General features: G+C 46.5%; 4 non-coding genes and 1 pseudogene across 4 annotated transcripts; all 5 read right to left on the bottom strand.

The window, feature by feature from the left end:
- Nucleotides 1-10,434: 10,434 nt before the first annotated feature.
- Nucleotides 10,435-10,507, bottom strand: trnav-cac (transfer RNA valine (anticodon CAC)). Its single transcript has one exon. It is a non-coding gene; the product is annotated as a tRNA-Val (tRNA).
- Nucleotides 10,508-18,060: 7,553 nt separating this feature from the next.
- Nucleotides 18,061-18,132, bottom strand: trnam-cau (transfer RNA methionine (anticodon CAU)). Its single transcript has one exon. It is a non-coding gene; the product is annotated as a tRNA-Met (tRNA).
- Nucleotides 18,133-19,521: 1,389 nt separating this feature from the next.
- trnar-ccu (transfer RNA arginine (anticodon CCU)) lies at nucleotides 19,522-19,594 on the bottom strand. The gene has a single exon. It is a non-coding gene; the product is annotated as a tRNA-Arg (tRNA).
- Nucleotides 19,595-21,222: 1,628 nt separating this feature from the next.
- Nucleotides 21,223-21,415, bottom strand: LOC132897735 (U2 spliceosomal RNA). Its single transcript, XR_009656369.1, has one exon. It is a non-coding gene; the product is annotated as a U2 spliceosomal RNA (small nuclear RNA).
- A 169-nt stretch (nucleotides 21,416-21,584) lies between these two features.
- LOC132896666 (U5 spliceosomal RNA) lies at nucleotides 21,585-21,691 on the bottom strand (annotated as a pseudogene).
- Nucleotides 21,692-24,048: the final 2,357 nt, after the last annotated feature.

Genomic DNA, 24,048 nt, shown 5'->3' with positions numbered 1-24,048 from the left:
CTGTTAGGATATTGTTTGTACCAGTAAAGCCGAATGTTATCGCTGCTTGACTGATATGAACATTTCAGAGTAACAGTGTCTGTTTCTTTCCCCACAATGTTGGTATCTTTGTCCATCGGCCCAATGTTATCTGCAAAACTGCCTGTTTGCAAAGAAGAATAGAAATAAATAGATCTGTGAAATATTTCTGTAAACAAAATACTGACTTACAAAAATAAGAAGTTAATATATTAACACACACATGAGTATTAGTTAATACAATGAATGAGCTGATGAAGGTGAATTACCTGTTGCTACAGTGAGAATCAGTGGGATGTATCTCACTGTGTACAGTAAGTTGTATAGTTGAGCCATTTCTGAACACAGCTCTGTGAGGATTCTGTATAATAGTGCTGTATGTGCTGAAGCTGAGGTTGAAACAAGGTTTACACATGAGGAAACATGTGTCTCTAGAAGGCCACACCCAGGAAGTGCAGCTGTTGTTGCAGAACGTTACACAGATCATCACTTCACAGCATCAGTGACAGTGAACTGAGTCACCAGTACAACACAGAACAAGTCCTGCTGCTGATCAACCCAAAGCATCTGATTTTTTCCCATTGCAATTGTAATTCATGATGATTTTATCAGTGAAATTGATGGATGATCATGATTTAACTCTTAAACAGCATTATTTAAAAAAAAAAAAAAAAAACAGGACACATCCAGAACTGAATATCTCCGCCTACACACATCCCTTTATCTTTACTAAGTGCACAGTGGATCTGGAACCTTTTCCTGAACACACTGAGCAAGTCGTAGGAATTAGCTTCATTTTATTTCAGAGTTTTTAGAGCTTCACAAAAGAAGACTTTTTTGTCGCAACTTGAGGCACAAGCACCTCTGCCAGTTTCTCTGAAATAACATTTTTTCTGAACAGGACTTAAACAAGGTGTGGAAAAAGGTTTACACACAGTGGATTAGTAAAATGTATATATTTTTTAAACAAAACAAAATATCTTTGGCAGTTCATCAGTAGATATCGCCGATGGGGAATAAACACTGATAAAGAATTCAGCAGATAATTATTGTACAACAATCCTAAAATACCCTAATGATACCCTGAATATGCTGCTGGTGTGAAATTATTTTTCTTGTACATTGCACGTACATCAAGTTAATTATTAAATAAATATATGCAAAATATTCTGACTATATTTCAATGTGTTATGGAATTATGTATGGATATTGTAATGTCACATTGATGTCACCACATTTTAATCAAATTTAACTCCATTAGGCAAGTGATTATCTCATTTAGTGTCTAATTTCTGCACCTGTAACATTGTGTGTGTGTGTGTGTGTGTGTGTGTGTGTGTGTGTTTATATATGAGAGACCATTGCCAACTTGGCATTGTGAATAACAGTTAAAATAATCATAACTCCGTGAATCCACTCTGAAGCTCCACTTCTCTGACCAGCAGGTCTAGTTTTGCCTGTTTAAGGCCCATCCGCTCCTGATGGTGCCACTCATACAGGTCTCGGAGTAACTGGAGCCGCTCCTTCTCAATGCTGATCAGCTCCTGGGTGCACTGATGCTCTCGGCCAGCTGTAATCTGGCTGCCTGCAATCTGTGAAGCGGCACTGCGGTCTGGGGAAGTGATGGGATCGATACTGTACCTCCTTCATATGCCAAACATCACTCAGCTGCATGCCAGTGTATAAGGGACATTAAGCTCTTGATTGGGTAAAAATGAAATGAGCAGGCAAAGGAAAAACATTTTACTGAACTACAACCCCGATTCCAAAAAAGTTGGGACAAAGTACAAATTGTAAATAAAAACACAATGCAGTAATTTACAAATCTCAAAAACTGATATTGTATTCACAATAGAACATAGACAACATATCAAATGTCGAATGTGAGACATTTTGAAATTTCATGCCAAATATTCGCTCATTTGAAATTTCATGACAGCAACACATCTCAAAAAAGTTGGGGCAGGGGCAATAAGAGGCTGGAAAAGTTAAAGGTACAAAAAAGGAACAGCTGGAGGACCAAATTGCAACTCATTAGGTCAATTGGCAATAGGTCATTAACATGACTGGGTATAAAAAGAGTATCTTGGCGTGGCAGCGGCTCTCAGAAGTAAAGATGGGAAGAGGATCACCAATCCCCCTAATTCTGCGCCGACAAATAGTGGAGCAATATCAGAAAGGAGTTCGACAGTGTAAAATTGCAAAGAGTTTGAACATATCATCTACAGTGCATAATATCATCAAAAGATTCAGAGAATCTGGAAGAATCTCTGTGCGTAAGGGTCAAGGCCGGAAAACCATACTGGGTGCCCGTGATCTTCGGGCCCTTAGACGGCACTGCATCACATACAGGCATGCTTCTGTATTGGAAATCACAAAATGGGCTCAGGAATATTTCCAGAGAACATTATCTGTGAACACAATTCACCGTGCCATCCGCCATTGCCAGCTAAAACTCTATAGTTCAGAGAAGAAGCCGTATCTAAACATGATCCAGAAGCGCAGATGTCTTCTCTGGACCAAGGGTCATTTAAAATGGACTGTAGCAAAGTAGAAAACTGTTCTGTGGTCAGACGAATCAAAATTTGAAGTTCTTTATGGAAATCAGGGACGCTGTGTCATTTGGACTAAAGAGGAGAAGGACGACCCAAGTTGTTATCAGCACTCAGTTCAGAAGCCTGCATCTCTGATGGCACGGGGTTGCATTAGTGTGTGTGGCATGGGCAGCTTACACATCTGGAAAGACACCATCAATGCTGAAAGGTATATCCAGGTTCTAGAGCAACATATGCTCCCATCCAGATGACGTCTCCTTCAGGGAAGACCTTGCATTTTCCAACATGACAATGCCAAACCACATACTGCATCAATTACAGCATCATGGCTGCGTAGAAGAAGGGTCCGGGTACTGAACTGGCCAGCCTGCAGTCCAGATCTTTCACCCATAGAAAACATTTGGCGCATCATAAAACGGAAGATACGACGAAAAAGTCCTAAGACAGTTGAGCAACTAGAATCCTATATTAGACAAGAATGGGTTAACATTCCTATCCCTAAACTTGAGCAACTTGTCTCCTCAGTCCCCAGATGTTTACAGACTGTTGTAAAGAGAAAAGGGGATGTCTCACAGTGGTAAACATGGCCTTGTCCCAACTTTTTTGAGATGTGTTGTTGTCATGAAATTTAAAATCACCTAATTTTTCTCTTTAAATGATACATTTTCTCAGTTTAAACATTTGATATGTCATCTATGTTCTATTCTGAATAAAATATGGAATTTTGAAACTTCCACATCATTGCATTCCGTTTTTATTTACAATTTGTACTTTCATCTCATCTCATTATCTCTAGCCACTTTATCCTTCTACAGGGTCGCAGGCAAGCTGGAGCCTATCCCAGCTGACTACGGGTGAAAGGTGGGGTACACCCTGGACAAATCGCCAGGTCATCACAGGGCTGACACATAGACACAGACAACCATTCACACCTACAGTCAATTTAGAGTCACCAGTTAACCTAACCTGCATGTCTTCGGACTGTGGGGGAAACCGGAGCACCCGGAGGAAACCCATGCGGAAACGGGGAGAACATGCAGACTCTGCACAGAAAGGCCCTCGCCGGCCACGGGGCTCGAACCCGGACCTTCTTGCTGTGAGGCGACAGCGCTAACCACCGTGCCACCCCCAATTTGTACTTTGTCCCAACCTTTTTGGAATCGGGGTTGTATTTAACTTATTGGTTCATAATTTTGTGTGAACATTTGCTCATTTAAAGGTCCCATGGCATGAAATTTTCACTTTCTCTGTTTTTTTAACGTTAAAATGAGTTCCTCTGACCTTCTTAAGTCACCCCAGTGGTTAGAAATTTCATAATGTGTAAACCAAACTATGCCCAACATTTGAGAATGGCGCGTCAAAACGGCGCGTTGATAAGCTCTTCCCTTTACTATGTCAGCAAGGGAGATGATCCCCACGCCCCCCTCTGGATTCCCACCCACTGTATGGATTGCCCCGCCCAGTTGTAGTGAGGAGACCATAGAGGACACAACAACATGGCATCACCTAAGCGAGCGAAACATGGAAATTGCGCTGTACATGGATGTGACAACACAGAAAAGAGTCTGTTTTTACTGCTGACGGGAGAGCCCCTGAAGACGCAGTGGCTTAATTTTATTTACTTCAATAATACGCCGTCGAGTCTACCTAAGATGGTGTATGTTTGTCGGAAGCATTTTCCTGAGGAATGTTTCCACAACTTGGGACAGTACAGGGCAGGTTTTGCACATCAACTGTCACTGAAGCCTGGGTCCGTACCAAGCATCCCTGCTGCATCAGCAACAAACACCGAACAAGTAAGTGTATAACTGGTCGTTTTGCCGTGTTTTAAAATCGGTGCGTTAGCCTAGCAATGGCTACATTAGCTGTGCAGCTAACCGCTTCCTGCAGTTAGCCAGGTAGTCTGCGCTACAAAACTAAAGAGCATGCAGCATGCTCTGTTAAACTGAGTTTAGTCTGGAAATTGACTGTAACTTATGAGCTTATGTTTGACTATTGCTCCACAATGCATGTCTTCTGTTGGATAAGCGATATGTTGCCGTAGTTGCTGCTTCTATCCTCTTTGGTTATGGAGTGCGTGTTCAAGCCTAGGGTATTATACGTTCGTAAACTACCACTCCGAACACTCTCACTCTCTGTTCTCTGTGTCACATTGAGTTTACGAAAGGAGTCCGAGGGAGAACGGGGTTTTGTCTTAGCAGAGTGGCTACAGGTGCTGATAACAGCGAGTATGTGTGTGCGCAGCTTGGTCAAGCCCCTCCCCCTCCCCCCATGGCCCGCCCCCACCCTCTACCCTTCCCCGCCTCCTGCTTCTCATTAGCAAAACGACGCACTGGGAAAAGCGCTGAAATGGGGCTTTCTCCCAGGAGGCTATATTTACGTGCCTAGGGTTCATTTCGAGAAAGGCTGCGGATATAACATCCGGAAGCCTCCACGAGCCCGTTTAAAGCATCAACAAACCACCATGCCATGGGACCTTTAATTAAAAAAAAACACGCTTGGAATAAAAAAACAAGTTATTGTCCAAAATGTAAAAAAGTTTCAATGATTCATTCCCACATTATATATGTAATGCTTAATGACAACACAATATATTAACATATTTTGACACTTTATATTTCATTGGTTTTTGATTAAAAACAAATACCATGTGACCTCATCGACTGGATTTAGCGACTACTATAATGCCTTTAGCAACTACAGTACAAATACCTTTAGCAGTTACTAATGCTTATTGCGAGGATGCGCATTGCAAAGTCACTCTGAGCAAAGTTGCACTTAAGATTCCTTCTTACGAGTGTAGGTGGAATTAGCATTAATTAAATTATAAATTATGTAATAATTGATAATTGAATTAATCACTTTATTAATAAGATCAGTCTCATAAAATCTTAAATTATTAATCTTAATACTCACCGTGAATGGTTACATTCAAGATTAATGGTAGCTCTGCATTAGATGGGAAACCCAGTTGTATACAAAAGCTAAATTTTGAAGGAAAAAGGAGTTCTAAATAGTTGACCTTGTGAATAAACAACAGGAACAAGTAAAATGTAATTCAATTTGATTAGCTTTTATTTGTCTACTACTCACTAATAATAATCTCACAAAATACATTCAATGTCGGGCAAAGGTAATAACAAGACAAAACAATGGAACAATTACACCTGGACCATAAATTTGAGGAAAAGAGAGAGAAAGAGATAGGAAAAGAGAATCCCGTGTGTGTGCGTGTGTGTAGAGGTGTGTGTGTGTATGACCTAGCTTGTCGTTAGCTAAAACAAAGGAATGTTAGCTAAAACAAAGGAATGTTATCTAAATAGAACAAAGGATTAGCTCTGTGGCTAATGTGTGCTTTGTGTAGGTATCTGTGGGCAGATGCTAATGACTAGCCACTCTGGCAATGCTTAAACAAAATGGCGGTCAGTGCCTCACAGGTAACTCAATGAGGGAGGTAACAAAATGGCGTCGGGAAATATGGTGCCTGCAGGCCTAGTCGAGAACACAAGCCTACCAGCTAGCGTATCACCCTGAGGTAGCTAGCAACAAGTTGCTAAGGAGAATCTGACCACGTTACAGCTGGATCCAAACACTGTACTTAACAACAATTTCCAACAGACTATCTAGGCAAAGAACTCAACGAGAGAGAGAGAGAGAGAGAGAGAGTGTGAGAGAGAGAGTGTGTGTGAGTGTGTGTGTGTAATAGGTGTTGGATGGAGAGGACTAGGCCTTGTAGCGGTCCAGCCTCGGAGCTTAAAATAACAAACTTGTCGCTGCGCTGCTAATCAGATAGGGAAGCTAGCGACGGAGTTAAGGAAATATATCATGCAAGATACCCTGTCTAACAAGTTCAAAGAAAAAAACAGAACCAAAACAAACAATAAAAACAAACACCTTCCGTGTCTGAGCAGGTATGCTAAACAGCTCAAAGCTTAAACATGACCCTAACAACCATCTGAATAAGCTACAAATTAAAATTTGCCCAAGTGCCTACTCAATGCGATGGAAGTTCGTTCTCCGATGTCCGCGCTGAGTGTCGCGGTCCGAGGAGAGGAGGTTAGCGGCGAGTTGCGTCCAACCGCGGCTAACGAAGCAGGGAGATGGAGGCCTAGCTGGCCCACGGTGCTTCGGGAGAAACCTCCGGTGATGCGTCGACGAGAAAAGGCTGAGAGGAGCGAAGCTGTCCACAAATGCCTCTTAGCGTGGAAAACTACTTAACTGTAGTTAAACTTTGCAAAGGTTTAGAATCGAAACCACTATATCACTGAAACTTAGCAGGTCGTTCAAAAGTTCGGCCGAAACTAATTTGAACAGGCTGTTCTCAGACAACAGTGTCTCAACACTGTAGGCGAGTGTGCCAACAGTCCGTCCGACCACTCCAGTAGCCAGAACACGAGAGGACGAATCGAGGCGCTCTCGATACAGTTAAAGCAGTTCCACTTTACGTCACATCCGGGTGGAGCGCGCAAGGAATTGTGGGATCGTTATAGGGGGCGCTGGCAAGTTGCCAACATTCCCCCCTTGGCCATAGGCGCTGAACGGAGTGATGCCCTATGGGCACATGGTGTTTAGTCCGCGACCCACGGTCTGAGGTAGTTCCACAATGAGGTAGTTCCACAATGAGGTAGTTCCAAGGGTCCTTTCTGTGAAAAGTCTTTCAGACACAGTTCAACAGTTCAATTCATTTCATACAGTCCATAAGATGCATAGGCACTTGGGCATGAAAGCATAGGCACTTGGGCATGAAAACAATTACACTATGGCTACTTAACTACCTTCTACATACAACATTTCACACAGCAAACCAAAAAAATAATCAAAACTCCATAAAAGAAAATGGAAAAGAGGGGTTAGTTAGCGTGTTAGCAAGCCTACTCTTCAAGAAAGTTAGTGGAGGCCTTAGGCCTGATGGAGAATCGGACAATGCCACGATCTAATTTCTCAGGTGCGTAGATCGTTTTGTCCAGTTTGCGGTGTAGTGTCAGTATGTACCTATGTAGAGTGATGGCTATGAAGACTGTGATAACCCAACCGCTAGCTAGAAATCCCAGCGCAATTTGGCTTATTAAAGATCCTTGATCGGACGAGGGGTTTGCGCGGTTATTCAAGAAAGTGGTAGCGATGCCAGTGGGCTTAAGATTGAATTGCACGGTTTTGGTCCCTTCCAGCAATAGTTGTGCTTGGAGGGTGGAGTTTATCTCAAGTTCGTGACCTGGGAAGGCATCGGGCATTTCTATTTCAGTCTCATACTGGTCAGCGCTAAGGTGATGGAGGGTGATGTCACCCACGTGAACAGTGGCTCCTAGTGGGACACTTAGGAGAGAGGTTTCGTTAGGGATCTTCATTCTAGTGGCAGTGTTATGTTGATCATATGATATCAGAATCTCAGTTTGGGGAGTGTTGATTAGCCACCGATTACCAGCTCTTTCTACTCTAGTTCCGATTCTTTCATCTTTAATAGACAATTTGCCTGCACACTTCTGATCGGGGACTTTTGTCAATCCACAGAGACGGTCTGTGGTGTCTCGGATAAAGGGATTGCTGGGGCAGACCCAGTGGATATCTTTGGTAGAGGTGCACATGTCTAAGTTAGGGATGAGGTAGATAGAGGGGTTGTCATCGTGATAGGCTATGGTAGGAGGTGTCTGCAAACGTACGTGTACGTCATTGTTCCAGAAACCTACATTAAGGACAGATTTGATTCTGTATATGTTTTGCCATTCAATAACGGGAAGATTGAGGATGAAGCCTATTTCTAGGTTTTGAGGGTTCACAAAAATGGGAATAGCACTGCCAAGACTATAAGCCAGATTATAATAAGTATTCTAGCTAAGAAAAACAAACTTGTTTTGAGCCTTTAAATAAGCTGGAATCAAGCACATTTGCCTTGTTTTTAAGCCTATTAAATGCTAATTTTGAGCAATATTTGCTCAGATGAAATTGGTTTCTAAGCAATAATTACTGAAAATCAGAAGAAATGGCTTAGAATAAGAGAGAAAATCTTAACAAGTAAAATAAAAACTAGTTTTTTATGCTTAATTTAAGATTTTTGGTCTGCTTACTACTTGCATATTTTTTTCTTGTTTTAAGAAATCTTACCAAGTCCCATTATCTTGCTGCACTGGCAGATTATTTTGCTTAAAATAAGTGATTTTCCCCCTAAAACACTATATATTTTTCTTATTTTTTAGAGGGCATTTTTTGCAGTGCTGGGCCTCAAATACAGAAGCAATGGCACTTAGGCATGTGTCCCCAGGGTAGGCCTGCAGCGTTGGTGGTATAGTGGCTGGCATAGCTGCCTTCCAAGCAGTTGACTCGGGTTTGATTCCCGGCCAACGCACACCCTTTCACGCTTCGTTGCTCTGATGAAAGGCAGATAGTGTGGCGAGGCACTTGGGAGGAAACAGCAGGAACGGATCGGGAGGTGACTGAGGGCTGCTCCTTCTGCTTTCCGCTCGCATTGCATGTAGTCGAATAGCATCAGTTTGCGCAAACCTGGGTGTGTTTGAAGGACACGGGCACCTGTGTGTTTGTCTTTCATTGGCGACAGGCTACTTTGCCTGTTTTCCACAAACGGAGAACTGCACAGTCACGGCTTTAGAGTTAATAAGCAAATGTGTCTGAATGTTGGCTGGCAAATACTCGTTGATACATGATGAAGCATTCCAGAGTCAGTGCCACTTTGCAGCATTCTGATGCCGTGTGCAGCCCTGTTGACCTGACCTCACTCCGTAAATGAGCAACCAAGTGGTATTTGAGAACACCACCTCCTTGTGACCAATTGCAATGTCCATGCTTCCACAGTCAACAGAAATGTAGATTTAATGCTCGATTTTGTTTTTAAAGCAGCCGTCACGGACCTTGACGGAAAACCAGAGAGGCAGGGAAACCGTTCAAATGAGGCTTTGTCCCGACAGTCGTCTGCACGTAGGAGAACATGACAACCACTAATCCACAGAAAGCAATCCGGTCACATTAAGGGTCTGTCTTTCTGGCTGTTTCGAGAGTACCTGATTTTAGCAAGGCGATAACTGGACGTTAACGAAAGCAGAGCTCAAAAGGCAAAGCATGGCTCTGCCAGGTTTCTCAGGAGTGTCTATTCGCTTGTCAGGTGAAAGGGGAAACCACTGCACAGCAGAAAACACGCAAAGCTTTTTCAGCGTCTCGGTCTGGGATTGTTCGAAAAGGCATGGACGGAGCAGAGATGGCAGCTCCACATTTGTTCGCTGCCAAGTTCAAGAAAACCAGCACCGTTTCCGCCCGGTTTCGAATCGCGGACCGCTCTCGTGTTAAGCGAACGTGGTAACCAATACAATACGGAAACCACACGTATGTTAGCTCTTGCCTGGGCCTCAAGAAGAACGCGGGTCACACTTAAACAATTGTCATGAGAATAGGGGCACGGCCTTGGCATCGTAGAGATGAGCTGGTGGTCGAGTGTGACGAGGTTCAGCATCGAAAAGCGCTGCAACATCATCACGGTAAGAAATCGAATGCCTTGTTTGGATGGGCCAAGGAGGTGACTGAGGACTGTTCCTTCCGCTTTCCACGAGCAACGTACCGTAAGTAGTTGTTTGCAGGTTTGAATGACATCAGTTTGCCCCTGCGCACGGTCGACCCATGAAGCCGTGAACAACACAGGCTCCTGTGTGTTTTCCTTTCGTTGGCAACAAGCGACAGGTGTATGTTTGTCCACAAACAGAGAACTGGAGAGTCACTGTGTAAGATTTGTTCAGCAAATGTGTCCATACCTTGGCTGGTGAAAAGCAAACACTTGCTTCTGTAGTTGGCACGGTCAGAGCAGAGATCACAGCTCAGCAGTTGCTCAAAAAATGAATAGATAAATAAACCAACCCAGGGCTGTTTCTGCCCGGTTTCGAACCAGGGACTTTTTGCGTGTGAGACGAACGTGATAACCACTACACTACAGAAATCTCAGCTCTTGGGCCGATCAGTTGTTGCCTGGGCCTCAAATACAGAAGCAATGGCACTTTGGCATGTGTCCCCAGGGTAGGCCTGCAGCGTTGGTGGTATAGTGGCTGGCATAGCTGCCTTCCCGGCCAAGCGAGGGGCATAATGGACTGTAAGAAGGGGGGAAGAAAAGAAAAAAGAAAAATAAGAAAATGGGGGAAAGAATGGGGAAAAGAAGTGAAAAAGAGGAAAAAATAGTGTCAAGTGTCTTGTCCCCTTTCTCCACCCCTGACCCAATGTTGATGTACAGTTGCACTCCTGGTGGATCCTGGATGCAGGCAAGGTGTTTCTGCTGTATCTCCCACACTCGAGGCATGCTCTTGTGATTGATGAGGTGCAGTCCAGTGCTGTCCACCAGCTGCCATATGGAGTCAAGCAGACTTTTGATGAGTGCATGGGTCTCTTCTACCCCTCGGGTTCTCCTGCGGCAGTGCCTCACTAGCTCACTTGTGCTGATGGTTGCCAACACCTGAGCATCTGTTGGCTCATAGCCAGGATGTTTCTTCTTCAGCTCTGCCTGTTTGGCCTCCTTCAGATGACAGATATCCTGCTTGTCCCACTCAAAAATTGTGCTTGACAATTTAGAACAGAACATACCATACAGTGGATGGTGTTCTGTGGTGAGACTGTCAGTGAACCGCCTCATGAAGTGGAACACATCCTGTTCAGAATTGCGGTGCCAGGTCTTAATTATTTTGACCTTTAAAAGTAGTAAACAGGCACCCTTGTCAGACATAGTGGCTCCCAACTCGTTAGTTGTCAGGGCATGTTACAACATGCCAACTTCAGACACCCTGGCGCCACTGTCCATCACACGCCAACTTCAGACACCCTGGCGCCACTGTCCATCACACTGTGCTGCGTGGACTATATAAGATGCGCACAAACATCGAGGAAAACACGGCACACAACAGACGGGGACTCCATGCAACACCTGCTTCTCATCAGTGAATATTTGGATCCGTTTCTCTCTTTCTTTCTCGGTTTCATTTCTTTCTTGCTTTCTGTCTTTCTATCGCGGACGTGTCAGGATCCAACGTCCATCATTCGTGCCGTGTGTGCATTCCGTGCGTCCTTGAATGTAAGTTGTTTATTGTTGCGTAGCTACTGTGTTATGTGTGTACTCGCTATCTGTAACTGTTACATGTAGCGGTAATGCTAGCGAGTATTTCTTCTCTTATTCTCTCATCCTGTGTCTGTCTATTTTCTTACGTGTTTGTTCTGTTCTGTTCAGTAGCCATGTAATGATAGCGCTTGTTTTCTCGACCACGGTTTGTTACGGGAGCACATTTCATTATTAGCTATTGCCGTGTTGGGAGTGTAGTGGTGGTATGTACAGTTCATAACCGCGCCACATATTCTAACCTTCTATGCGCAATACAGCGCGGGGCAGCGCTTAAAGGAGCCATGCTCCCCTTCATTCAGCCGACACACTCTGTGTCTTCATGCGGGTGTGACTCGCTGTAAGCAGTTGCACCACGCACCTTGGTAATGATAGCTGCTGTAGGCAGCTATCCTCATCCTCCGTGTACGTTGTACACATTGTACATATTGTGTACATATCGTGTATATAGTCAGTATCTAGTGTGTTGTGTTATTTATTATGGGGTGTAAATAGCATTCATTGGGCTTTACATTGTTTTACTTATATAGTATTCATTTGTGTGTTTTACATTTGTATTACATTGTATATAGTTATTATTCATTTGCGTTAATATATATTTAATGCGATGTGTATTTGTATTTATATCATTGTCATTATTTACATTATTGCTTGTGTGTATATTATTGCTCATGTCTTGTTGTATTTGTATTTTATTCTGTTTTCTAGTAAAACCACGGTTTACACGGTTTCTCGTGAGTGGACATCCATTAATTCCTGTTCTAACCGGACAGCCTGGGTAGCTCGCTGTATACCTGATCCAGTGTCCCTCTTATATAGTCCTTTACCCTGTCCATCACCGGACACCCATTTTTATATGGTCCTTCGAGCCGGATACAGCATTCTACACAGTCAGGATGTCCACTCATGATGGCAGTGCCCGTCCTCGCCGTGAGCACCACCACCCCAGGCACCTGGATGACGACGTGGTGACCCAGGCTCAGCGACGGCTGCCACAGGACGGCGCACATACCCAGGATGATTCTTCCCACGTGGGAGACAGCAGGCCCCGGGAGACATCACACACTCCCCCTGCTGGGCAGACTCCCCTGGACACGTCAGCAGCTATCCTCCTCGCCCTTCAGCAGATACGGGAGGACAATCGGCAGCTGCAGCGGGATGTGCAGTACCTGTTGCAACAACAACACTATGCATCACCTCCACGCACTCCAGCGAGGGACATCCAGGTTCCAGCCGTCACGCCTGGAACCCCCCCAGCAGTCCTATCATCACCACTGCAGCATGACAGAACATACAGCCCTGCTGACTCAACCAGTGGACATCGCCGCGCCCCGGTGGCAGAGCAGTCGTCACCTCTACCTCGGCCACACATCGCAGGAGCTGAGGCAGCGACGTCCACACCGCCACACGGAGGAGCTCCCCATCTGCCAACACTACTGACGGCAGAGCTGACAGAGCACCTGAGGAGCATGAATCTGCCACGGGGTCACTCATTCACGTCATCCTCACCCTCTCCTGCCACCCCACAGTACTCAGCGCCATTCAGCCCATGGCGCCCTTCGTCTGCTCAGAGACAGCGGACGTCATCACCGGTGTCGGCCGGTCAGAGGGCAGTGGCACCAGATCATCACAGGCTGTCACCTGTCCCACAGCGACTGACATCTCTTCCCCCTCAGGAGCTGACCTACCGCGGGCCCAAGATGAGAATCCCAGCGTTCACCGAGGACGACCCACGGCAGTTCAACAGGATGCAGCTGGCACTCGACAACGTCCTACCACCCGACGCGACAGAGCGCTTCAAATATCAGATCCTGCTGGACCACCTGAAGCTAGAGGATGCTGTCCTGGTAGCGGATGCTTACTGCCACAGTAGCTACCCCTACAGTGATACGATGGCAGCCCTCACGAAGCTCTTTGGGCAGCCCCGCAAACTGGCACTCAGGCAGATCAACCAGGTCCTGGCTGAGCCCCCTGTCAGGAGCGGTGACCAGAGAGGCTTCAGGAACTTCGCCCTGAAGGTGCAGTCCTTGGTGGGGATGCTGGATAAGATGGGGACCCAGGAACAGCTTGAGCTACGGTGTGGTTCGCATGTGTCTCGGTTGCTGCCCAAGCTGCCTCACGAGCTGCGTACTGCCTTCAGGCGGTACATCGACCCAGACCGTGTGCCTGTCCCCACACTCCTGGACTTCACCGCATGGTTACAGCACGAGGTTGGTGTGCAGCTGGACGAGACCAACGACCCGCCAAAGGCAACAGCGAGCCAGGCAGAGCGGCAGCGGAGCACCAGAGGCAAGCAGCCGGCAGCCACACACTCCACCACGGTCCTGCTGGTAGACCCCCCAACCAAGTCAGCTCAGCAGCCATCAAAGTCAGCTCCACGCACACCCGCCAAGGTGGAGCCTCCAAAGAAGTACTGCCCCTTCTGCAACAGCACGGAGCACTACTTCAACCAGTGCACTGCGTTCAAGAGTATGTCACTGGAACCGAGGCTCCAGTGGATCAAGACTGGGAAGAAGTGCTGGAGGTGTGGACGCGACCATCAAGCAGCTCAGTGCTACCTCAAGGCACGGTGCCCGAAGTGCAATCGCCTGCACCTCGAGGTACTGCATGAGGTGAATGCACAAAGCAGGCCGGAGACTGCGACACTGTCTTCACCCAGCCAGCCATCCACCTACTACCTCGACCCAGCACGCAGAGGTAGTTGTGTGCTGCTGAAGATGGTGAAGGTGCTCCTTCATCACGGGGGCAAGAAGATGGAGACCTACGCCATCCTCGATGACGGGTCAGAGCGCACCATGCTCCTCCCCCAAGCAGCGCAGCAGCTTGGCCTCAAAGGACAGAGTGAGAACCTGGCCCTCCGCACCATCCGTCATGACATCAGAACGGTGCCGGGGAGGTCAGTGTCCTTCTCTGTGTCATCCCTCAGTCAACCGCAGCAGCGGTACAAGATACAGCGGGCCTTCACATCACCCGAACTGGGACTGTCCCCTCATTCACACCCAGTTGAGGCTCTCCAAAAGACCTACCGCCACCTCAGAGAGCTGCCTCTTCACTCCTTTACTCAGGCCCGTCCGCTGCTCCTCATTGGGTCTGACTACCCAGACCTCCTCATCCCCATCGAGCCTGTGCACATAGGCCCACCAGGTGGACCCATTGCCCTGAAGACACGCCTTGGGTGGACACTTCAAGGCCCCGCCAAGGCTGTCAAGCATCGGTCTTCCACCTCAGCGTGCCTGTTCATCAGTGCACCGTCACCATCAGTGGAGCTGCTGCAGGACGCCACCGAGCTGCGGAAGTCCCAGTTCTGCGGCCACATCACCGTGACCTCTGACCCTGCGTTGCCTGATGCAGGGAACTTCAGTCAATATCCAGAGCTGCTGGAGGCCACAGTCAGAGCGCGTCACGAGGCGGCCACATCCGCCATCACAGCTGAGGACTACAGGCAAGCGGAGATGGCACTCCTCAGGAAGGCACAGAGTGACTCCTTCCCCGAAGACCTCACCCTGCTCTCAGCGGGGAAGCCAGTCTCCACTGACAGCAGGATCCTCACATTGTCCCCGGAGTACGACGCTGAGACACAGCTGATCCGGGTCGGAGGTCGTCTGCGCAGGTGTGACACGGTTGAGGAGGAGACTCTGCACCCCATCCTGCTTGACCCTCAGCACCCCATCACACAGCTCATCATCCGAGACTTCGACAGCCACCTGGCGCACCCAGGACCAGAGCGAGTGTTTGCTGAGCTGCGCCGGCGGTACTGGATCATGCGTGGGAGAGCGGCTGTCAAGAAACATCAGCACAGCTGTCCAGAGTGTCAGAAGTGGCGAGGCACACCAGTGATCCCCAGAATGGCTGACTTGCCACCATCAAGTCTGCGCTTGCACAAGCCAGCCTTCTATTCCACTGGAATGGATTGTTTCGGGCCGTACCTCATCAAAATCGGCCGACGCACTGAGAAACGGTGGGCCATCGTTTTCAAGTGCCTGACAATCCATGAAGTGCATCTAGACCTCCTCACCAGCATGGACACTGATGCTTTCTTGATGGCCCTGCGGCGCTTCATCGCACGCCGAGGGAAGCCACATGAGCTGCTCTCCGACCAAGGCACCAATTTCAGAGGGGGTCAGTCTGAACTGCAGGAGACATTCAAAGCCCTCAGCCCAGAGCTACAGTCCCACTTAGCCAGTCAACAGATTGACTTCAAGTTCAATCCTCCACATGCTCCGCACTTCGGTGGTTCCTGGGAACGGGAGATCCGTTCCATCAAAGCTGCCCTACACACTACACTCGATGCACAGACAGTCACTGAGGAGGTGTTGAGGACAGTGCTGATCGAGGTGGAAAGCATCATCAACTCCAAGCCCTTGGGTTACACCTCGTCAGACATCGCAGATCCAGATCCCATCACTCCAAACATGCTGCTGATGGGGCGGCACGACCCCTCCATACCACAAGTGGTCTACACCGACTCCGACATCCTGAGCAGGCGCAGGTGGAGACAGTGCCAGGCCCTTGTGGACCAATTCTGGGCTAAGTTCATCAGGAACTACCTGCCCTCTCTTCAAACCGGCTCCAAGTGGCAACGAGACCGGGAGGACCTCATCGTTGACAGCATCGTGATGATTGTCGACCCTCAACTCCCACGTGCCCTGTGGCCTGTGGGCAAGGTCACTGCTGTCATCCCTGGAGCAGATGGCAGGGTACGTACTGCACAGGTGCAGGTCAAGGACCGGACCTACACACGCCCAGTCTCACGCCTGGTGAGACTCCCTTCACTCCCTCAGGACACCTCTGCCTGACATCATGGACACAACTTTGTTCCACAAAGTTGGGGGCGGCTGTTCAGAATTGCGGTGCCAGGTCTTAATTATTTTGACCTTTAAAAGTAGTAAACAGGCACCCTTGTCAGACATAGTGGCTCCCAACTCGTTAGTTGTCAGGGCATGTTACAACATGCCAACTTCAGACACCCTGGCGCCACTGTCCATCACACGCCAACTTCAGACACCCTGGCGCCACTGTCCATCACACTGTGCTGCGTGGACTATATAAGATGCGCACAAACATCGAGGAAAACACGGCACACAACAGACGGGGACTCCATGCAACACCTGCTTCTCATCAGTGAATATTTGGATCCGTTTCTCTCTTTCTTTCTCGGTTTCATTTCTTTCTTGCTTTCTGTCTTTCTATCGCGGACGTGTCAGGATCCAACGTCCATCATTCGTGCCGTGTGTGCATTCCGTGCGTCCTTGAATGTAAGTTGTTTATTGTTGCGTAGCTACTGTGTTATGTGTGTACTCGCTATCTGTAACTGTTACATGTAGCGGTAATGCTAGCGAGTATTTCTTCTCTTATTCTCTCATCCTGTGTCTGTCTATTTTCTTACGTGTTTGTTCTGTTCTGTTCAGTAGCCATGTAATGATAGCGCTTGTTTTCTCGACCACGGTTTGTTACGGGAGCACATTTCATTATTAGCTATTGCCGTGTTGGGAGTGTAGTGGTGGTATGTACAGTTCATAACCGCGCCACATATTCTAACCTTCTATGCGCAATACAGCGCGGGGCAGCGCTTAAAGGAGCCATGCTCCCCTTCATTCAGCCGACACACTCTGTGTCTTCATGCGGGTGTGACTCGCTGTAAGCAGTTGCACCACGCACCTTGGTAATGATAGCTGCTGTAGGCAGCTATCCTCATCCTCCGTGTACGTTGTACACATTGTACATATTGTGTACATATCGTGTATATAGTCAGTATCTAGTGTGTTGTGTTATTTATTATGGGGTGTAAATAGCATTCATTGGGCTTTACATTGTTTTACTTATATAGTATTCATTTGTGTGTTTTACATTTGTATTACATTGTATATAGTTATTATTCATTTGCGTTAATATATATTTAATGCGATGTGTATTTGTATTTATATCATTGTCATTATTTACATTATTGCTTGTGTGTATATTATTGCTCATGTCTTGTTGTATTTGTATTTTATTCTGTTTTCTAGTAAAACCACGGTTTACACGGTTTCTCGTGAGTGGACATCCATTAATTCCTGTTCTAACCGGACAGCCTGGGTAGCTCGCTGTATACCTGATCCAGTGTCCCTCTTATATAGTCCTTTACCCTGTCCATCACCGGACACCCATTTTTATACATCCAAACGCACAGTGGAGGTCCACGGCCGAAACCATCCTTGGCATGCACTTCCTCAAACCACTGGGCCAGGGGCAGGGGATGGAAGGCTGGTGGCGGCGCACAAACATCCTGGGGCTGGCTGAGGCAGGATTTCTTGTGTAGCTGACAATCTGTTAAATAATCAGAACATCTCCTTGCCCACTCCTCGCCTGCAATAGCTGTCTTCTGGAAAACATTGGAGTAAAAAGACCACCAGCTAGCAGAGGATGGTTTCGATCCATCGGCCTCTGGGTTATGGGCCCAGCACGCTCCCGCTGCGCCACTCTGCTGACCTCACACACCAGATGGGACTCAAACCCACAGTGCCTGGCTTAGGAGACCAGTGCCTTATCCATTAGGCTACTGGGGCTCTGCCACAACAGGACGAAAAAGGGCAGCCACTCAAAAATAGCTAGGCTCGTTCCTCGGCTGTCTCTCATCTCCGCGACAGAAACTTCTTTTGTGTTTGCTCAGTTTGAAATAATTTGCTGGGTCTGCACCAAAGTCAAACGCTTGCAACATCCGGCTTTAATGTCAGCACGTCCTCATTCCAGTCACAAATTGCTCACAAGGCATTTTACCCTGACTTAAGTAAGTACCGTAGACTTTTCTTTGGAAGCATGTACACTGCCAGTCGTAGCCAAGCAATTTTACATTGGAAAGCACAGCTTTGTACTGAATTTACATAGGCCGCATAATGTTGCAGTGGTTAGAAGTGTCAACTCACACCGAGCAGGGTCTGGGCTTGAGCCTAGTGGGTGACCGGCAGCCTTTATGCCTGGAGCATGCATGCTCTCTTCGTGCCTGTGAGGATTGGCACCGGGTGCTCCGGGTTCCTGCCCCAGTCCCTAGACCTAGAGAAGGTCAAGCGAAAACTCTGAATAGCCCAGAGGTGTTAATGTGTCTGGGTTACCCCTGAGATAGCTCATGGGTACAGAAAATGAACGACTGTATGTGTACAATTCAGGGCACTTGATTAATTACGTTTTATGTCTTGTGCTTAAGAAGAATGTGGAAAAAAGTTAGAAAACCATGAAGTCACTCTGATTTTTCCTGATTCACTGACCAGGATCTTTGCTGCCCAAAGAGCTCTGATCTGTGAGTCGTACACATGGGTAGCATACTGTGACAACAATTGGTAGATGCGGTGGGCCTTATTTCACTCCCATAATGCCTATGTGCCTGTCTGCGTGATACAAAGCACTGACCAATGGCAAACTAGTGACAGAGCACTGAAAATCAGGCTTCCTGATGGACAATTTTCGAGGCCAGCCACCAAATTTCTAGTAAGACACATAGATGACGTTTATTGCCTCTGCTGGGAATTTTGGGAAGAAAAGTGGCTAGAAAGAGCAGCGGACTGTGTCGGCGTCTGGGCTCTGGGTCCAGCGCGCTTCCGGTGTGCCACTCTGCACACCCCACACGGGTCTCGAACCCACAATCACTGGGTCACGGAAAACGTTGGAGTAAAATTTGGCAGACTCGACAGAAGATGGTTTCGATCCATCAACCTCCGGGCCCGGCATGCTCCCGCTGCTGACCTCTCACTTTCTGTGGGTCTGGAGCCTGCAATAGCTGTCTTCTGGAAAATGTTGGAGTAAAAAGTCTAGCAGAGGATGGTTTTGATCCATCGGCCTCTGGGCCCAGCACGCTCCCGCTGCGCCACTCTGCTGACCTCACACCCCAGATGGGACTCGAACCCATAGTCCCTGGCTTAGGAGGCTAGTGCCTTATCCATTAGGCCACTGGGGCTCTGCCACGACAGGATGAAAAAGGGCAACCACTCAAAAATAGCTAGGTTCGTTCCTCGGCCATCTCTCATCTCTGCGACAGAAACTTCTTTTGTGTTTGCTCAGTTTGAAATAATTTGCTGAGTCTGCACCAAAGTCAAACGCTTGCAACATAATGACATTTCAGTATTATGGGTAGACCATAATATTGGTCTCACGGTAAAATAGCTCGTGCTATTTTACCGTTAGGCCATTCACTATACACTATGTGTATAGTGATTGGTCTAACGGTAAAATAGCATGAGCGCTCGAGAACTTTTTTGATACGTTGGAAGGTTATAATTATACTTGGCAACAGAATGTATCTGAATTCTGATTGGTTGTTGTTACGAACAATAGTGACGCGTGCTGTGCACTGCATCACTAATAATAACTAGAGACAACAGTTCCCCTGGGGGAAACTGTGAGAGTGATGCAGCGCGCTTAGCCAGGTTTTGTGAAGACACGCCAAAGGGTGGGCGAACGGTTCAAAAGCTACAAGCAGAAAGTGTATATTATTGCCCTTCTGTTGTGTCCTTGAGCCCAGAGTGGAGGGGGGAGGGAGGGACAGGGTTCTGCTGAAGCGCACATAGTGTTCTGGTCGAGGGAAATTGTGTAAAATGTGTTTCTTCAATTCAGAACACGCTTAAAAAAGTTTTCAAAAGAGAGGCGGAGGAACCAAACATTTCTGATCAAGATGGCGGAGGCTGTTTTGCTGATTCCATGAAAATGTTTGATTTGATTAAAAGGTGCCTGGGCCGCGAACAATGTCCACATCACCATGGGGTTGTTGTTGTTGTTGTTGTTTACATGTGTCATGTTACAGGAACTTGGTCAGGGCTCTGCAGGTCTTAACTGAAGCGCTTCAAATTCAGGGTTAGCGGGCTGCTAAAGTTTGCAGGCACTTCACAAACAAGACTCGGTGCAATATTAGCCAACATTAGCACAATCTGATATGATTTAATAATGTCTTTGTGACCTTAATGAACTCCAGTTTTTGTCGGATTGTTATTTACATGCCACACAAACTTAGAAAACAGTCATATTCCCATGTTGTCATTTTTACACACTGAATCCAAACTGTTGTTAACTGATTCATTTTACAAGCTAATCTAACGCTACATTCCTCAAGGACAGTTTGCTTGCGAGCAGCCGCTCACTGCACTGCAACCGCACTTGCTAACTGACATGGGCTTGCTGTTTTCGTGACCACGCCCCCAGAGTGAATATTCATGAGCGAATTGGGCGTGGTGTTTCGCCCAATGGAAACCTACAGTAACCCTTTGTGTCCCGCGCATGGGGCGGGATTTTTTTCTTCAATCAGAAATATTAGTAGGGACATGCCCATACCACCCACACCCAATTCTACACCTGTGTTGTTGAACATGGAGAAAACCAGAAAATAAGGAAAAAGTTAGGGCAGGTAAAATAAATATTTTTTTCTTTCTTTTCTAAAATAAGGTAACCATTCCTAAATCCACTATAATACCACATGAGCATATAGAATAAAAGAACCAAATTCCTATTTTAACTCACTACTCTAAAAAACCCATTCATCAATTTCATTTAAAAAGAGTGTGTTAAATAAAGAAAAAAATACTTTTTTTTGAACAAAGGTACCATTCCTGGAGGTACTATAACATCATGTTGATGGCTGTAGCCAAAAGAACAAGCCCCTATTCCAACCAACCATTCTAAAAAAAAAATCGCTTGATATAATATCCTTATTTAGAGAACATATCAGATATTAAATTGATAAGAACACCTACTACACTTGATCTTAACCAAAAGGCTGAGAAGTGATAATTTACTGCAGTCAATAGCTTTAAATATACCACTTCCAAATATTAAAATCCAGAAAGGTAAACACAGGTAGACTCCGCCACCAACAGCTGGATCCTTTTGAAGAGAGACATCGGCTTGTGGGGTGTGTGAGAGAGGCGAGTGCTTCAACGCAAAAAGATCAGTAGTTCTAACATTTGTTGACCAAAAATGTTCAGCTCCGTCAGAGCAAAGCCTCCACAGAAATCTTTAGTAAAAAGCAAAAGATTTATGCGTCAATGAAGAGAAACCTGATCTACACTTAACACTGGATTAGGTTAGTGACACTGGATTGGAGGTGCAGAAAGCTGGTAGAGGGTAAGGTGGCCTGGGCCAATCTCTTACACTTTTACAGCTTTGCTAGCGATTGCAAACAGGCAGAGAAATGTCTGACCAACGAACTTTTTTGAAAGATAGATAGATAGATAGATAGATAAGCAAGCGGGGGGGGGGGGGGGGGGGGGGTTGTTGAATTTTGAAAAGGAACAGTTGAGTGCTGTGTGATCTGTCCAATATCACGGACGTAGGCCTCATCTCACCTCATTATCTCTAGCCGCTTTATCCTTCTACAGGGTCGCAGGCAAGCTGGAGCCTATCCCAGCTGACTACGGGCGAAAGGCGGGGTACACCCTGGACAAGTCGCCAGGTCATCACAGGGCTGACACATAGACACAGACAACCATTCACACCTACGGTCAATTTAGAGTCACCAGTTAACCTAACCTGCATGTCTTTGGACCGTGGGGGAAACCGGAGCACCTGGAGGAAACCCACACAGACACAGGGAGAACATGCAAACTCTACACAGAAAGGCCCTCGCCGGCCCCGGGGCTCAAACCCAGGACCTTCTTGCTGTGAGGCGACAGCACTAACCACTACACCACCGTGCCGTCCCAGGACGTAGGCCTATAAATTAAATATGAAACCATCAGCTGGAGTTTGATTATTGACAGGAACGCTGTTGACCCCAGCAGTAAGTGCTTTCCATACCACATTTTCCTGCCTTCCTGTGATGCTACTATTCAGGCTGCCAAATAGAAATAATTCCATTGGATTTGTGATGTTAAAGCTTCTATTCTGAGGGCAGATAAGTTTCTCTTCTTGACCATATTACCACTCTCCATGTCGTAAAGTCAAGGAGCAAGGCCTCTAAACCGATAATATTTAGGATTGTGATATTGAAATGACAATGGTTTTCACCCACCACATTTATCAATGCCCAATCATTCTTACACTGTGGTTGGCAAGATACAAACGTTTCATGAATCACACGTGAACCCTGTCATACGGTGATTTCTACACTTTGATCTGCGTTGGTTTCTACATTAGATTGATAAATGAGGGTTATTGTGTCATCCTTGTTAGTATAGTGGACAGTATTGCCGCCTGTCATGCAGAAGACAGGGGTTCAATTCCCTGCGGGGGAGACTTTAAAAATGTATTAACTTGGGCAGCAGGGGGATGTAGTGGTTCGCACTGCTGCCTCACAGCAAGAAGGTTCTGGGTTTGAGCCCAGCGGCTGGTGGGGGCCTTTCTGTGTGGAGTTTGCATGTTCTCCCTGTGTCAGCTCTGGTTAACCCCATGGTTCAAAGACATGTAGTTGGGTTAACATGGGGTGGTGTTGGGCTGAAGTGCCCTTGAGCATATACATATACAGTATGAATGATTCACCACATTTCGTGTCAATTAAATCTTATTAATAGTAACAGATCTAGATAAATCCAGTGACTATAGACCAAACTTTAATATGCCTAAAGTCAATGTTAATGTCAATTATGACTATTATAAATTGCCAATGGTAGACCCTCTGATGATGTTCTTCTAATAATATTCTATTTCTAAGTTTAAGTTAGTAAAAATCAGACAATAAAAGTGAGACAAGTTCATTAGAATCTGTCTGGTCTGGTGATCTAACCTTGTCAGATATAGGGTCGTCCAAATTCCGCTCCATTCATACACGCCCTTGATCTGCGAGCACATGCTTCCGGCATTCACTCCAATCCCCCCGTTACGCCGATCAGTGTACTGACCGGGGAATTGGCATATACCACGGGATACACACTTGAGTCCACCCATACAATGTCAGACACACGAAAAGCAGAAAATCAACTATTAATTTTCATCAACATAAACATATCAAGTTATATATTTTTTTAACTAATCATGTGTAGTAAGGGCGGGCGGGAGATTTTTATGTTGTCAGGGGGAGGTTGGGAGGATTTTCTAAATGTTCCCTAAAGCGGGAGATCTCCCGCTCACGGCGGGAGAGTTGGAGGCTCTGTATATAGAATGAGGCACTGCCTAAAAGCAGAGCTCCCATCTGTTTCTGGGTTGTAGAATGTTCTTATATCATAGCCAGCCTCTTTTGTTTTATTTCTTTACCATTATAGTTACTATACTGTTTCCTTATGTTGTACAAAACAGACACAGAAAGAAAATAGCTCTGGCCTGATGAGTAGAGTCAGGGCAGTGATTTTATTTACAAATTCGATTTCACCATGGGGTGGTGTAGTGGTTAGTGCTGTCGCCTCACAGCAAGAAGGTCCGGGTTCGAGCCCTGTGGCTGGCGAGGGCCTTTCTGTGCGGAGTTTGCATGTTGTCTGCGTGGGTTTCCTC

The sequence above is a fragment of the Neoarius graeffei genome, chromosome 1 (assembly GCF_027579695.1).
Source record: "Neoarius graeffei isolate fNeoGra1 chromosome 1, fNeoGra1.pri, whole genome shotgun sequence".
Taxonomy (NCBI): domain Eukaryota; kingdom Metazoa; phylum Chordata; class Actinopteri; order Siluriformes; family Ariidae; genus Neoarius; species Neoarius graeffei.
The sequence above is the reverse complement of the archived record's forward strand: the minus strand, read 5'-3'. Positions and strand labels throughout refer to the sequence as shown.